Genomic DNA, 13,645 nt, shown 5'->3' with positions numbered 1-13,645 from the left:
GGTAATTAAGGAGACATTTGTAAAAAGACTTTATAATGATATGGATGTGATCAATGTAACTAAGGGGTATACTGAGGCACTGAGGGGCTCGCGCAGGGAGCAGTTAACATCTCTGGGGCTATGGGAGGGAATGGAGTTGGGGTCCCAGTCACAGGTGATCCTGTGGAGGAGGGGCCAGCGATAGGAGTTCCTGCTAGGTGGTCCTGGTGGTTATCAGAGCAGGGAGGGGTCGGGAAGAAAGCACCAGCCTTCTTCCTCCCCCTGCCCTCCTGGCTCCTCCTCACTCTTAGTCCCCACCCTCCATCCCCAATTCCAACCCTCCCCTCCAATGACTCAGGGCAAACTGTGCATTAAGATCCACCGAGTCACAGAAAAAGCTGCCCCTTCCGCTCCAGCCTACGCCCTCAAAAGTATCAAACAAAACCAAGAAATCATCCAGGCCTCCACACTTGATTCTCTGTCTTTTGTAAATATTTCTATCTCAGCCCCTAAAAGTGATCTCACTGAATGGAAGAATAACAGTCTAGCGCAGTGGTTCTCAACCTTGGCTGCACATGAGAATCACCTGGGAATCCTTTTAAAATCCTGATTTCTGGGCCTCATCCTCAGGAAATTCTGTTTCTTTGTTATGGGGTGGGGCCACAACATTAGTAACAAAGAAACAGAATTTCCGGAGGATGTGGCCCAGAAATCAGGATTTTAAAAAGATTCCCAGGTGATTCTAATGTGCAGCCGAGGTTGAGAACCACTGAGAGAGAGGCCTGAGGAAACTGACATCATTCCAATGAGATCCTTTATTATGCAAAGTTTTATTCAAATTATGCAAATATTATCCTCTCAACTAGTTGAACTGGCTCCAGCTGGGGGCAGAGCACTGGTTGTGGGATGGTGGGAGAAAGATCATCGGGACGCTAAGAAATGCAGCTGCTAGAGGGTCCCAAAACCTGAGAAAAACATTCGTTTTCAGGATAAACGGAGAAAGGACAGGTTTGGTACAACAGAGACCAACATCCATTATTTCTACTGTGGATGTCGTTACCACTAACAAGAACCCTATTTGTTTGCCAGAGTTTTTTCAAGGAAATTGGGTGGTGGTCTTGCCCTTCTGAAAGCCTTTTAGCAGCTTCCCATTCGCAGGAGCGGGGCTGTGATGCAGACCCAACCACATCCTCAGTCTATGCCCCAGGGAGTCCTGAGCTAAAACTGCAATGCATTAGTTTAGGAACAGATGGCCAGGTCTTTGTCATGTCCCTTGGTGGGTCTTGAGCTGTGAGCTGATCCAGAAAGGGGAAAAGAGGAATATGGCTTCCCAGCTGAGGGTCCCTGAAGGGGTTAACAGCTGGGGGCCACCTACTGTCAGCACCTCCAGCAGTTGGGGCAACAGTCCTCTCTTAAAGGGGCCCTGGGTGGCCCAGGGAACTGAAGCTTGATGAACTTATAAAACATGCCCAATGTTTCACGGACAAAAAGTAGCAGAGGCAGGATTTGAACCCAGGTCTGTCTGATGCCAACAGTTCTTCCTCCCTCCTCCCCCCCATTTTTTTTACCACTAGTCTACATCCTATATAATAAAAGGGTAATATGCAAATTGACCCTAACCGCGGAATGACCAGAACGACCGCTCGACCACTCACTATGAAGCGCACTGACCACCTCTCGGTCCCTTTTCCTGGCTGGCAGGCTCCAATTGCCCAATGGCGAATGGGGAACCAAGGTTTGGTGGTGGCGGGGGCGGGGCCGGCTGCGGGCAGCTGGGGAAGATGGCCCTGGTCACAGGCCAGGCCTAGGGACCATACCCATACATGAATTTCGTGTGCCGGGCTGCTAGTTGTTTAATAAAAATCAAAATCAAAGGAGTTTATAACTACTTGGATAGAAGGAATAAAAGAGAAAAGAATCAACGACTTATCAATCCGAGGTTTGACAGCTTAGGGCAGCGGTTCTCAACCTGTGGGTCACGACCCCTTTGGCGGTCGAATGACCCTTTCACAGGGGTCGCCTAAGACCATCCTGCATATCAGATATTTACATTACGATTCATAACAGTAGCAACATGACAGTTATGAAGTAGCAATGAAAATAATTTTATGGTTGGGTCACAACATGAGGAACTGTATTTAAAGGGCCAGAAGGTTGAGAACCACTGGCCTAGGGGCCTGGATATATGATGTCATCACTGACAAATGGGAAAGTTGGCATGTGGAGCCACAGGAGGGAGGAGAGATGGCAGGTTCAGGTCTGGCCAGGCTGCTTGTGGCAGAGATTGCTAGCATGCAAATTTACATTCAGGAAAAGATGACAAAACCACCATTTTTTGAACTCTCTGAGATGGCCAAGGGCCAGGAAAGATAGCCCAGCGTTGTGTGGAGCATTGCATGATGGGAAATGCCATTAACACTTGGAAAAGATGCCAGGCAGCCAGGGAGATGAAAGAACATTGCACTTTCTTCCAGGGACTGTGAGGACGCGAGCTTGTCCCCAGAGAGAGGTAGCAATTGAAGACAGTTTCACAGTTGATGACAAAACAGAACAAGCACACAGCGAGGGAGCCAGAGGCCTGAATTCCAGCCCCAGCGCTGTGTTGACAATCATACTGTGTGTCCTTGAACAAGCCACTCACCCTCTCTGAGCCTCGATGAGAGTGAGTAATGATCAGTAAAGCGAGTTCTGCCTTCCAGAAGCCAGGAGGCATAACATAGAGCAAAATCAGATAGATTTGTTTCTTAACCATGTCCAAGATTATCCTGTTTGTCAGTCACACTTTGCCCACTAAACCCTTAGGAAGAGCACTATTTCCACAAAGAAAAATGTTCCTTCTTTATCGGCTTCTAAGACAAAGTCCTCTCAGTCTACCCACTGTTCTTCCTCTTTTGCAGGGGCATTAAGTAAACGAAAGACTTCACTTTCCTCACTTTGCTCTGAGTTGGGAAGAGCAGCAGGTAATCCAGATTTTCAAAATAGGAGATTTCAAGATTTAAATATACAGGCAACTAATTAAACAAAGATTTTAAATCCCACTCACAAGCCAGCTTTGGCCCGAGGCGGCTCGGAACTATTTTAAACAGAGAGGTCAGAAACAGCAGGTCTGCGTGACGTGAAATGACAGGGAATGTTTGTTGATTGACTTAATGACCGTATGCTGATTTCCAGTTTGATTATGGCAGAAGTGGACAAGCTGGTTGTTGGCAATCAAATGGAATTACGTCTGATTTCTTCCATAAACATTTTAAGGTTTTCTGCCTTTCTTTTCCTGTGTTGAATTTTACCACATTTTTTTGGCGAAGTGACCCAAAGGTCACCCACCCTTTACGCTGGGGACGAACATTCCTCCGAATTAGCTCCTATTCCTCCCGGGGGCTCTCACGGCGGCAGGAAGAGAGACCCTGCCAGCCCTGTCCAGGCTCTGTCTGTGACCTTCCCCCTGTGCTCGGCTGCTGGGAGCCTCTGCGGTCTCATTAATGTTGGAAAAGCACTTTGGGTCTCGAGCTGAAAGGGACCAGGAAAGGCAGGGCGTAATTGTTTTGTTTTTCTCACATCTTCAGTGCAGAAAGGCCATCAGAGGCGGCCAGAGCCGTCCCCATCGAGGATGAGAGGCTGCAGTTAATGGAGGGACGAGGGGTCTGGCAGAGGCCGAGAGAGAGAAGGGCGCTGGAGAGAAAGACACACATTCTCCCGGTCCCTGCTGGTCCGTCCTCTTCTGGGCCTTCGACCCATCATGTTCCGGTGACATCAGCTTTTTAGGGTCCACTCTGATCAGGCCTATTTATGTACCTTTTCCTATCAGAACATGGCTCTGGGACACCCCCCTCCCCGCCCCCGGGTACTCAGGTGTTGGCATGTCTAAGGGACATGTCTGTGCCCCCCTCCGGCTGGGAGTTCCCTCCTAAGTAGACTGTCTCCTGGCATTTCTTGAGAAAATGGGAAACAGGTCCTGGTTTGGAGTTATAATAAGACAAGTGACTCATGTAAAATAAAAGTTAGCAACTGCTCTGCACACCAGGTTTAATACCGAGGGATAATTTAAACACAAGGAAAAGGCAGAGATATTAATAAACGGTTGAGGGGAAGTGTGAAGAGAGCATATGAGAATCTTCGGTTAAAAAGCTTACTGTAGTTAGCATCTAAAATAAGACCCTGCTCAGCATTCTGTTCTGCTCATTTGCAAAATAAGAGATGTATTGTTTTAAAAATAATTAAGTCTAATTTTGCATGTTTGGGAGACGGCTCTCCACTGGCTTAAGAATCTATTTCTTTGCAATGCTCTGAATACATCTTAATGCCCATCGCTAAACAGTTGGCTGCTTTATGCACTTTCACGTGCTCACCGAGGCAAAGCTGGTATCCCTAGAAAAGTGATGCCTGGGGTCCTTGGGAATTATATTTGGGGTCCTCTGTGGACCCTAGAATTCTTGTCATTTAGAGCAACCATTGAGTCCAGTTTTCTTCAATTTATATGTAAGGAAACAGAGGCCCAGAGAGGTGAAGCAACTTGTCTAAGGACACACAGCAAGTCAGTGGCAGAACTGGGATTAGAATTCAGGCCTCACCCTAACCGGTTTGGCTCAGTGGATAGAGCGTCGACCTGTGGACTGAAGGGTTCCAGGTTCGATTCTGGTCAAGGGCATGTACCTTGGTTGCGGGCACATCCCCAGTAGGGGGTGTGCAGGAGGCAGCTGATCGATGTTTCTCTCTCATCGATGTTTCTAACTCTCTATCCTTCTCCCTTCCTCTCTGTAAAAAATCAATAAAATATATTTAAAAAAAAAAGAATCCAGGCCTCTTCCAGCTTCAGCAGTTGTATTTTCCACCCAATTTGCGTGCCCCACATTTCAGTCACACTTTTAACATATCCACATCCCACCTGCGCTATTGTTTACTTCATGTTTTATCCTTAAACCAATTCACTTTTAAAACAAAGATGTTTCTTTCAAAGGAAACAGAAGTGTAAATGGAAAATCTTATTACTCACCAAAATAGGAGGTAAAACAAAAATTAATACAAGGCAAACAAAACAAGGTAGTTAAACTCTCAGAAGGCACCTGTGGTTGATAAGACGGGGACTCGTGTAGAACAAAAGCCAGCATTTCCTCTTCTCCCCGTCAGAATCGGGAATGGGAAAGGGATGGATTTCTCTTGAGGTGAATATGCACCGTAGAAGACCATCTCAAGAACCATCACAGTCCTCACTTTAGAGGAATCTGGACCGTGAGAGCTTCCCTCTCTTTCCTTCTTTCCCTCCCTCCTTGGCCCTGGCGAGGCCCTGTCGTAGGTGCTGTTTGGGGGAAGTGCAGTGTGAGATAGGGCTTCCAGGAACCTTCTTTAAAAGATGGCTGATGGGCCCTTGCTTTTTTTTCTTCATCTCTTCCACCTTCCTGTTGGTTGGAATTTGGATTCGATGGCTGGATGTAGGCAGCCATGGTGGACAACGAGGTGGCCATGAGAATGGAGTCTACGGACCCTGGAGCCACAAGATAGAAGGAGTCCAATTCCCTAAGCCTCTTGTTGTTTGTTTGTTTGTTTGTTTTAAAGAAATAAGCTTCCATCTTGTTAAAGTTCCTGTTATGTTGGCACTTTGCTGTTCATAGCCCAAGTTCATTCCAATACAAAGGGAGACCAAGTGAGCTCTGGATTAGAAATGAGCAAAACCAGCTCATGTTTCATGTGAATCTGGGGATGAAACAGATATAGTCCCTGCTTTGCAATCCCCAGGAACTAGTCTAAGCTTCCCATAAGGGTCACCCCTTGGGAATCCTCAGTTCTGCTCAGAGCTGTGTTTCTGTCCCAAGCGGTGCTGGGGTGGTGTCTGCCTGCATTTATCTCAGGTGTTACCCTGTGGAGGAGGCGATCGATGCAGGTATAGATGGGACCGAGAGGTGTGAGAGCATGGTGTGTTGGAGGGATAGCAGTCCCTGATAACTGCTAAATAGCATCACAACGGGAGCAGGTCTGTCCTCAAACCACCTCACCTTCTGCCTCTGAACCACACCAGGCACATTTCCAGGAAAGCAAACCGCCCCATTCCTCTCGTCCCCTCATAACATCCTCAGCAGCTGCACAGTTGTTATGTATTTTAAATAAAGCATTTAAAACCGCTCAGAATTTAGCAACAATCACCATGGATACTCATCACTGAAATCCTTTGTTACCATGGCAACATTCCGCCCTTCATCCCCCACCCCCTACCCCCATCTTGCCTGTTTACCCTAAGACTGACATATTGCTTATGGTGAATGATAGGAAAAAAATTGGAGAGGAACTTCCAAGGGCATAGAAGCATGAAATATCTCGCCAGAAAATAGGTATTTTTCCATTATTGTAATGAGTATGTTTCACTCTCCTATTTTTATCAAAGATAGATGACTATTATTACAAGGGGGAAGAGGAAGATCAGTGATGGATTAAAGCTCAAACAGTCCCTTTTGTCATCTCCTGGAGGTGATTTTTAGCAGGCGTTCTTGCTGCATTGAAAGCGTGGTCAATAGCAATCCAGGAGTATCGAACCGTTGGTGCCATTTGACCCACTTCTTGCAGCTCTCACAGACACTCTAAGAAACCCTTTAAAAGGAAGAAACGCTGTGCAAAGGCATTCCGTCCGAGCAGCCTGTATGGAATGGCAAGAAACGGGCAAGACGCCTGTGCCTGATGTAGTTACGCGAAGCAATCATAGTGACACGGAGCGATCTTTTGTCGCATTTACCAATGACAAGTAGGACATGGCTGTACACTTACTGTTCAGAGAAATAATGGTAAGCAAACCGAACAAAATGCACCTGATCCCGATGATGGTAGGCGTGGGTCTGAAAATGTGTGTATGCTCCGGAAGCAAGATTGGAGAGAATCTGGGGATGCTGAACTCCTTTTGGGCCAATTACCTTTTTAAGAATCCGAGAACACCTTAGACCAGTGCTTCTCAACCTTCCTAATGCCGCGACCCTTTCATACAGTTCCTCATGTTGTGGTGACCCCCAACCATAAAATTATTTTCATTGCTACTTCATAACTGTAATTTTGCTACTGTTATGAATCGTCATGTAAATATCTGATATGCAGGATGTATTTTCATTGTTACAAATTGAACATAATTAAAGCATAGTGATTAATCACAAAAACAATATGTAATTATATATGTGTTTTCCGATGGTCTTAGGTGACCCCTGTGAAAGGGTCATTCGACCCCCAAAGGGGTCGCGACCCACAGGTTGAGAACCGCTGCCTTAGACCATCTCCCCAGAAAAATTTTGCACATACTTCTAGAAGATTCCTTGGCCAAGGGCCACCCCTCCCTACAAAGGTCCAGCAACTTGAGGTTTAAAGCATAATGTTCATTTAGTTCAATCTTTAAAAAATATATATATATACTAGTATTTTTATTGATTTCAGAGAGGGAGGGAGAGGGAGAGAGAGATAGAAATATTAACAATGAGAGAGAATCATCAATTGGCCACCTCCCGAATGCCCTCCACCAGGGACCGAGCCCACAACCGGGGCACGTGCCCTGATCAGGAATCAAAAGTGACCTCCTGGTTCATAGGTCAACGCCCAACCAGTGAGCCACGCTGGCCAGGGCATTTAGTTCAATCTTGATCATTAAGTTACTTAATTCCATTAAAAAGCCAAAATCCAAAAACACGTTCAGAAATTTTGCATATAGGACCTGTTGGCTGCCTGTCCCTCCCACTAGAATGTAAGCTCCATGAGGGCAAGGGGTTTTGTTTACTGCCTATCTCTAGTACCTAGAACAGTGTCTGTTCGAATAGTAGCTACTCAATGTTTCCCAAATGAGGGAATTATATAACAGCATGTCCACATGCAAAGGGTTATTATTAGAATTATGGCTTTGTACGAGAAGCCTCCATGGCCTCGCGTGTTGTTCACACCATTTACTCACTCCGACAGTCAATACTCTATTGTGTAAATATCCCACAATATTCATCCAGTCCTCTATTGGCGGGCATTTGGATTGTTTCCAGTTTATTTGTTTTGTTTTGATCTTTTACGATTACGACGAGTACCGCCTGGAACATTCTCGCGCATGTCTCTCAGTGAACAGATGGACTCGTTTCTCTTTGGAATGTGCCTAGGAATGGACTTGCTGGATTGGAGGGTATTGCTGGATCTGTTTCGTTCTGATAGATAGTGCCAGTTTTCCACCGTGGCCGTACCGATTTGCGCTCCTGCTCAGACAATTCTGCATGTCTCCCCAACTCTACGGCAACTGCACCATTCGGTGGCCCCACATTTCCTGTAAGGTCACTTGGGCTATAATCACCCCATTTCCGACCCCCCGGTGCAGTTTCTTTCTTGGTTGTGGCCCATTTCATCTCTGCCCAAATGATTTAGCTTTTTGAGAGAGCGCCTCTCTTTCCACCAGTTGCCTCAAAAACATTGAATGCTAGTGTTTGCTGCATACATCGTGACTGACTCAAATCTCCTGGAACAAATCCCAAACGTTTGTGCTCCCATTTTTATTTTGGGGCCATGTGTTGAGAGGGAAACTCTGAGCCATTCAAAACATGAACTAGAAGCACATCACAAGAAACTATTACAAACAACAAACAAGTACAGTAAAGTTGCAGGATACAAAATCAATGTACAAAAATCCACTGCTTTCCTGAACTAGTATACTAACAATGACATTTCAGAAAAAGAAATAAAAAAACCAATAATACAAAAAACAATTCCCTTTGCAACTGCAACCAAAAAATAAAAGACCTAGGAATAAACTCAACAAAGGATGTGAGGAACTTCTATACTGAAAACTACAAAGCATTATTAAAAGAGAGTGAAAAACAACAACAACCCATAATGAAATATTCTGGGTTCATGTATTGGAAGAATCAACATAGTTAAAATGGCCACATTACCCAAGGCAATATACAAATTTAATACAATCCCCATCAAAATCCCAATGTCACTTTTAAAAGAGAAAGAACAAAAAGTCATCAGATTTGTATGGAACCACAAAAGACCCCGACTAGCCAAAGCAATCCTGAGAAAAAAAAGAATGAAGCTGGAGGTATCACACTACCTGACTTCAAACTATGCTACAGAGCCACCATAATCAAAACAGCATGGCATTGGCAGAAAAACAGACACACAGGCCAATGGAACAGAAATGAGAGGCCAGAAGTAAAACTACATGTATATGGGCAAATAATTTTTGACAAAGGAGCCAAAAACACAGAGTGGAGAAAAGAAAGACTTCAATAAATGGTGCTGGGAAAATTGGAGAGCCACAAGCAAAAGAATGAAACTCGATTACAGTTTATACCCATGTATGAAAATTAATTCAAAATGAATCAAAGGCCTAAATATAAGATCTGAAACAACAAATAACGTTGAAGAAAACATAGATGCTAAACTTATGGACCTTGGTCTAGAGAACTTTTTATGAATTTGACCCCAAAGGCAAGGGAAGTAAAGGCAAAAGTAAATGAACGGGACTATATCAAACTAAAAAGCTTCTGCACAGCAAAAGGCACTGACAACAAAACAAAAGGACAACCAACCAAACGGGTTAAGATGTTGGCAAAATTTATAAAGAACTCATACAACTCAACACCAAACAAACCACCCAACTGAAAAATGGACAGAAAACCTGAACAGACACTTCTCCCAAGAAGACATACAAACGGCCAAAAGATATACGAAAAGATGCTCAACTTCATTAACTATTGGGGATATGCAAATCAAAACCACAATGAGATCCCACCTCACACCTGTTAGAATGTTTCAGAAGCATCCTTTGTCCTGGGTCCCAGCAGGCTTTGATCTTGTCTTCAAAGACCATGAAAGAGGAAGGAGGAACACAGAACCGTACTGAGTGCCTCGCATGGGCCACGCCCTGGGCAAGGTGCACAAGAGCTCATTGAATTGAATCAAATTCCGCAACAATACCAGCATTCTCTTTCTCCAGTCCCCTCTCGGGGAATAGCATCTTCACCCACCTGGTCCATAAAGCCAGACTCTTAGGACTTACCCTTGGCAGCTCTCTCTCCCTCATCCCCACAGCCGATGAATCCCCAAACACTGCGGTTCCTACTTCCAAATATATGTCAAAGCTTCCCACCTCTCCCCACCCTTACTGCTACCATCCCGGTCCAAACCTCAGCCATTTCCTGTCTGGACCACGGCCAGGAGGCTCCAAGCTGGACTTGTGCTTCTATTCCTGTCGTCTACCGTCTATTCTGCACCCAAAGACCAGCGTGAGCTTTGACATCACTCGGCTGAAAATCCTTCAGTGACTCCCCTGTAGCAGATGTCTGGGTGCCCTGCTCATCCCCCCCCCCCCCCATTTCTGGGCTCCCTGACAGCTTCCAACAGTCATGCCTAAGACAGCCTGAGGGCTTTACCCGGCTAGTTACAGGGCAGGCCACAGGTGCCAGGAGTTAGCATCCCTTGAGCTTGTCTCCACCAGTGACTGGTGATGGTTGGTGGGTTAATACCCCAGATCCCTCGCCCTTGGTTGAGGGTTGCATTGAGTAGGGATTTGGGCCTTACTGCCCAAAGATAATCTTCTTAATGATACACTCTATCCTTGCTTCTTTTTTTTTTTGCCTTCCCCCCTCCTCTACCAGCGCTTTCCGAGGTCACCTTTACCCCAATTATTTGCACTGCCATTTAAAAAAACATATATATTTTTATTGATTTTAGAGAGGAAGGGAGAGGGAGATAGAAACATCAACGATGAGAGCGAATCATTGATCTGCTGCCTCCTGCATGCCCCACACTGGAGATCGAGCCCACAACTCAGGCAGGTGCCCTGACTGGGAATCGAACTGTGACCTCCTGGTTAATAGGTGGATGCTCAACCACTGAGCCACACTGGCTGGGCTGCACTGACCTCTTTGTCTCAGGGTGTCAGGTCATCAGGAGGACGTGACCACTCTGTAACCCGCCCCCTGCCCTTAGAATGTCCATTGTGCCCACCATCCTACAGCAGAGTCATTTTCAAGGACAGAGTCTTGAACAAGCAATGTGTTGTTGAGACCATCTGGATGGTACACATGAGGACGGTATGGTTGGGGGTCACCACAACATGAGGAACTGTATTAAAGGGTCGCGGCCTTAGGGAGGTTGAGAACCACTGCCTTAGAATGTCCACTGTGCCCTCCATCCTACAGCCGAGTCATTTTCAAGGACACAGTCTTGAACAAGCAATGTGTTGTCGAGACCATCTGGATGGTACACATGACGGAACCCGTCTTCGTCCCCTCCACAGGTCCGGAGGACGATATAGCACACACAAAGGAAGTCCACACTCAATTCACCCCGCCAGCTTAAATGAGAACGGACAGAGGCCGTCCTTACTGAGCACCGAACTCTCTAAAGAGGAAACGCCACCTTCCAAAATAGCCCCGAACACCATCACAGCTCCGCGAGGGGACACCTGTGCCAGGATCCAAACACTGTGGTGTGTTCATACCTGATGAGCCTGCTAACGTGTCCTCTTTATTCAATCACATGAGGACATAAGTGAGCGATATAACCCCCCGGCCCAGAGGACTTAATACATCAGTGGTTCGGATCATAGGGCTCTTGGTGAAAAAATAAAAAAATTGTTCCTCATTTCGAGAATCACGATCTTACTGTGTGTTTGCGCTCACCTGTGCCTATATTGTGGCTGTGGCATCTGCCTCCAATGCAGCCAGACAGCGCCAAACCAGTCACCTCCGCGCTCACCCCGAGGGCGCACAGAGGGAGGGAGAGGCGCCTGTAAGAGCCCGTCTGGAGGGGTGGAGTGTTGGAGGGGTCACGGAGAGGACATGCCGCAGGGTTTCCCTGCGAGCTCGGCCCCTCCAATCAGAGGCTCCTCGCCCTCCCCTGGCCTTGGAATGCCCTGTTCTGCCCACCGTCCCGCAGCCCGAGTCATTTGCAAGGACGCAGCGTGGCTGAGAGCCACACGGGGTGGAGACCATCTGGACAGGTAAGTACGCATGTGGCTGAACCCGGCCAACGCCGCTGTAGAAACTTTTCAGGTTCTGGCTGCCCGGTGCCGAGACAAGCCTCGGTTCTAAGTGCCCTTGCTTGTTACAACCGCTGAGAGCCAGTCCGGAGTGGCCTGCTGCCCTTGCCCTCCGAGTATGGGTTCCCCCCTCGCTTCAAGGGGATCCAAATCTGGACTCCCCCACTGCACTTAAGAGGATGCCCCAAATCCTCAGCCGGTTTACCAGGCAGGTATAATCGGGTCGCTGGCTGCCCCCGCCAGGGTCCCAGCTCCTCAGACACGGAGATTCTGTGGCCTCGGGGCCTTTCGACCTGCTTTCTGTCCTGGCTTCATTGATGGGCCATTCGCCCACAAGAGCCTTCTCTCACTCCTCAGTCTCCACTCAGCACCCTCACTGTGCCCTCTGCCAGCTCCCTGGCAGCCCCTATCGGCATTGGTAGGGAGAGCTTTGCTTATTTGTTCAATGACCACCTTTCTTCCCAAATTGTCAGCCTCTCTGAGGATAACTGTCTCATTCACTACTGTACGCCCAGAGCCAGGTTCACAGAGGCGCACAATAACTATTTATTGAATGAATGAATGAATCAAGTGTTATTCTTATCCCCAGTTCACAGATGAGGAAGCTGAGTTCATAGGGGCTGAATCATTTGCCCAAGGCCACACATTGGAAACTGAAAAGGTCTGGACTCGAACTCAGCACCGTCTCTTCAGGAGAAGTCGAGGGGCGGAACTGCTGAGTCATATGGTAAGTGCATCTTTAACTTTATAAGGGGCTTTTCCCAAAGTTATTGTCTCATTTTGCATTCCCACCAGCTATGTATGAGAGTTCTAGTTGCTCTATATCAGTGATGGCGAACCTTTTGAGCTCGACGTGTCAGCATTTTGAAAAACCCTAACTTAACTCTGGTGCCGTGTCACATATAGAAATTTTTTGATATTTGCAACCATAGTAAAACAAAGACTTATATTTTTGATATTTATTTTATATATTTAAACTAGGACAGTGATGGTGAACCTTTTGAGCTCGGCGTGTCAGCATTTTGAAAAACCCTAACTTAACTCTGGTGCCGTGTCACATATAGAAATTTTTTGATATTTGCAACCATAGTAAAACAAAGACTTATATTTTTGATATTTATTTTATATATTTAAATGCCATTTAACAAAGAAAAATCAACCAAAAAAAAAATGAGTTCGAGTGTCACCTCTGACACGTGTGTCATAGGTTCGCCATCACTGCTCTATATCCTCGCCAACACTTGATGCTTCCAGCCTCATTAATTTTAACCATTCTAGTGGGATGTTGTGATATCGCAGTGTGGTTTTAATTTGCATTTCCCTAATGATCTGAATATCTTTTCTTGGGCTTATTGGCCTTTTACACAGCCTTTTTAGTGGAGTATCTTTTTTAAAAAAGCACATCTCATTTGCTGGGAAGATAAATGGCATAATCATGGGACAGGATGGAAGCAAAGTGTGAGATGGGAGAGAAGAAACCAGCCAATTTGGGGGGTGGAAGGAGCTAGGGGAGTTGTGAAATTTAAAAATTAGAAGTTGAAGGAGGGAAAAGTGAGGATTATTACGGTAGGAAGTCTTGTCCACTGCTGTTTCTCCAACACTGACCCTGTCTGCCGCATAGGAAATACCCCCTTAATGTTTGTTGATTAAGTAATAGCAGCCTTACAATGTTTTATTATT

Source organism: Myotis brandtii, unplaced genomic scaffold (assembly GCF_000412655.1).
Source record: "Myotis brandtii unplaced genomic scaffold, ASM41265v1 scaffold1064, whole genome shotgun sequence".
Taxonomy (NCBI): Eukaryota; Metazoa; Chordata; class Mammalia; order Chiroptera; family Vespertilionidae; genus Myotis; species Myotis brandtii.
Note: the sequence above shows the minus strand (reverse complement) of the source record.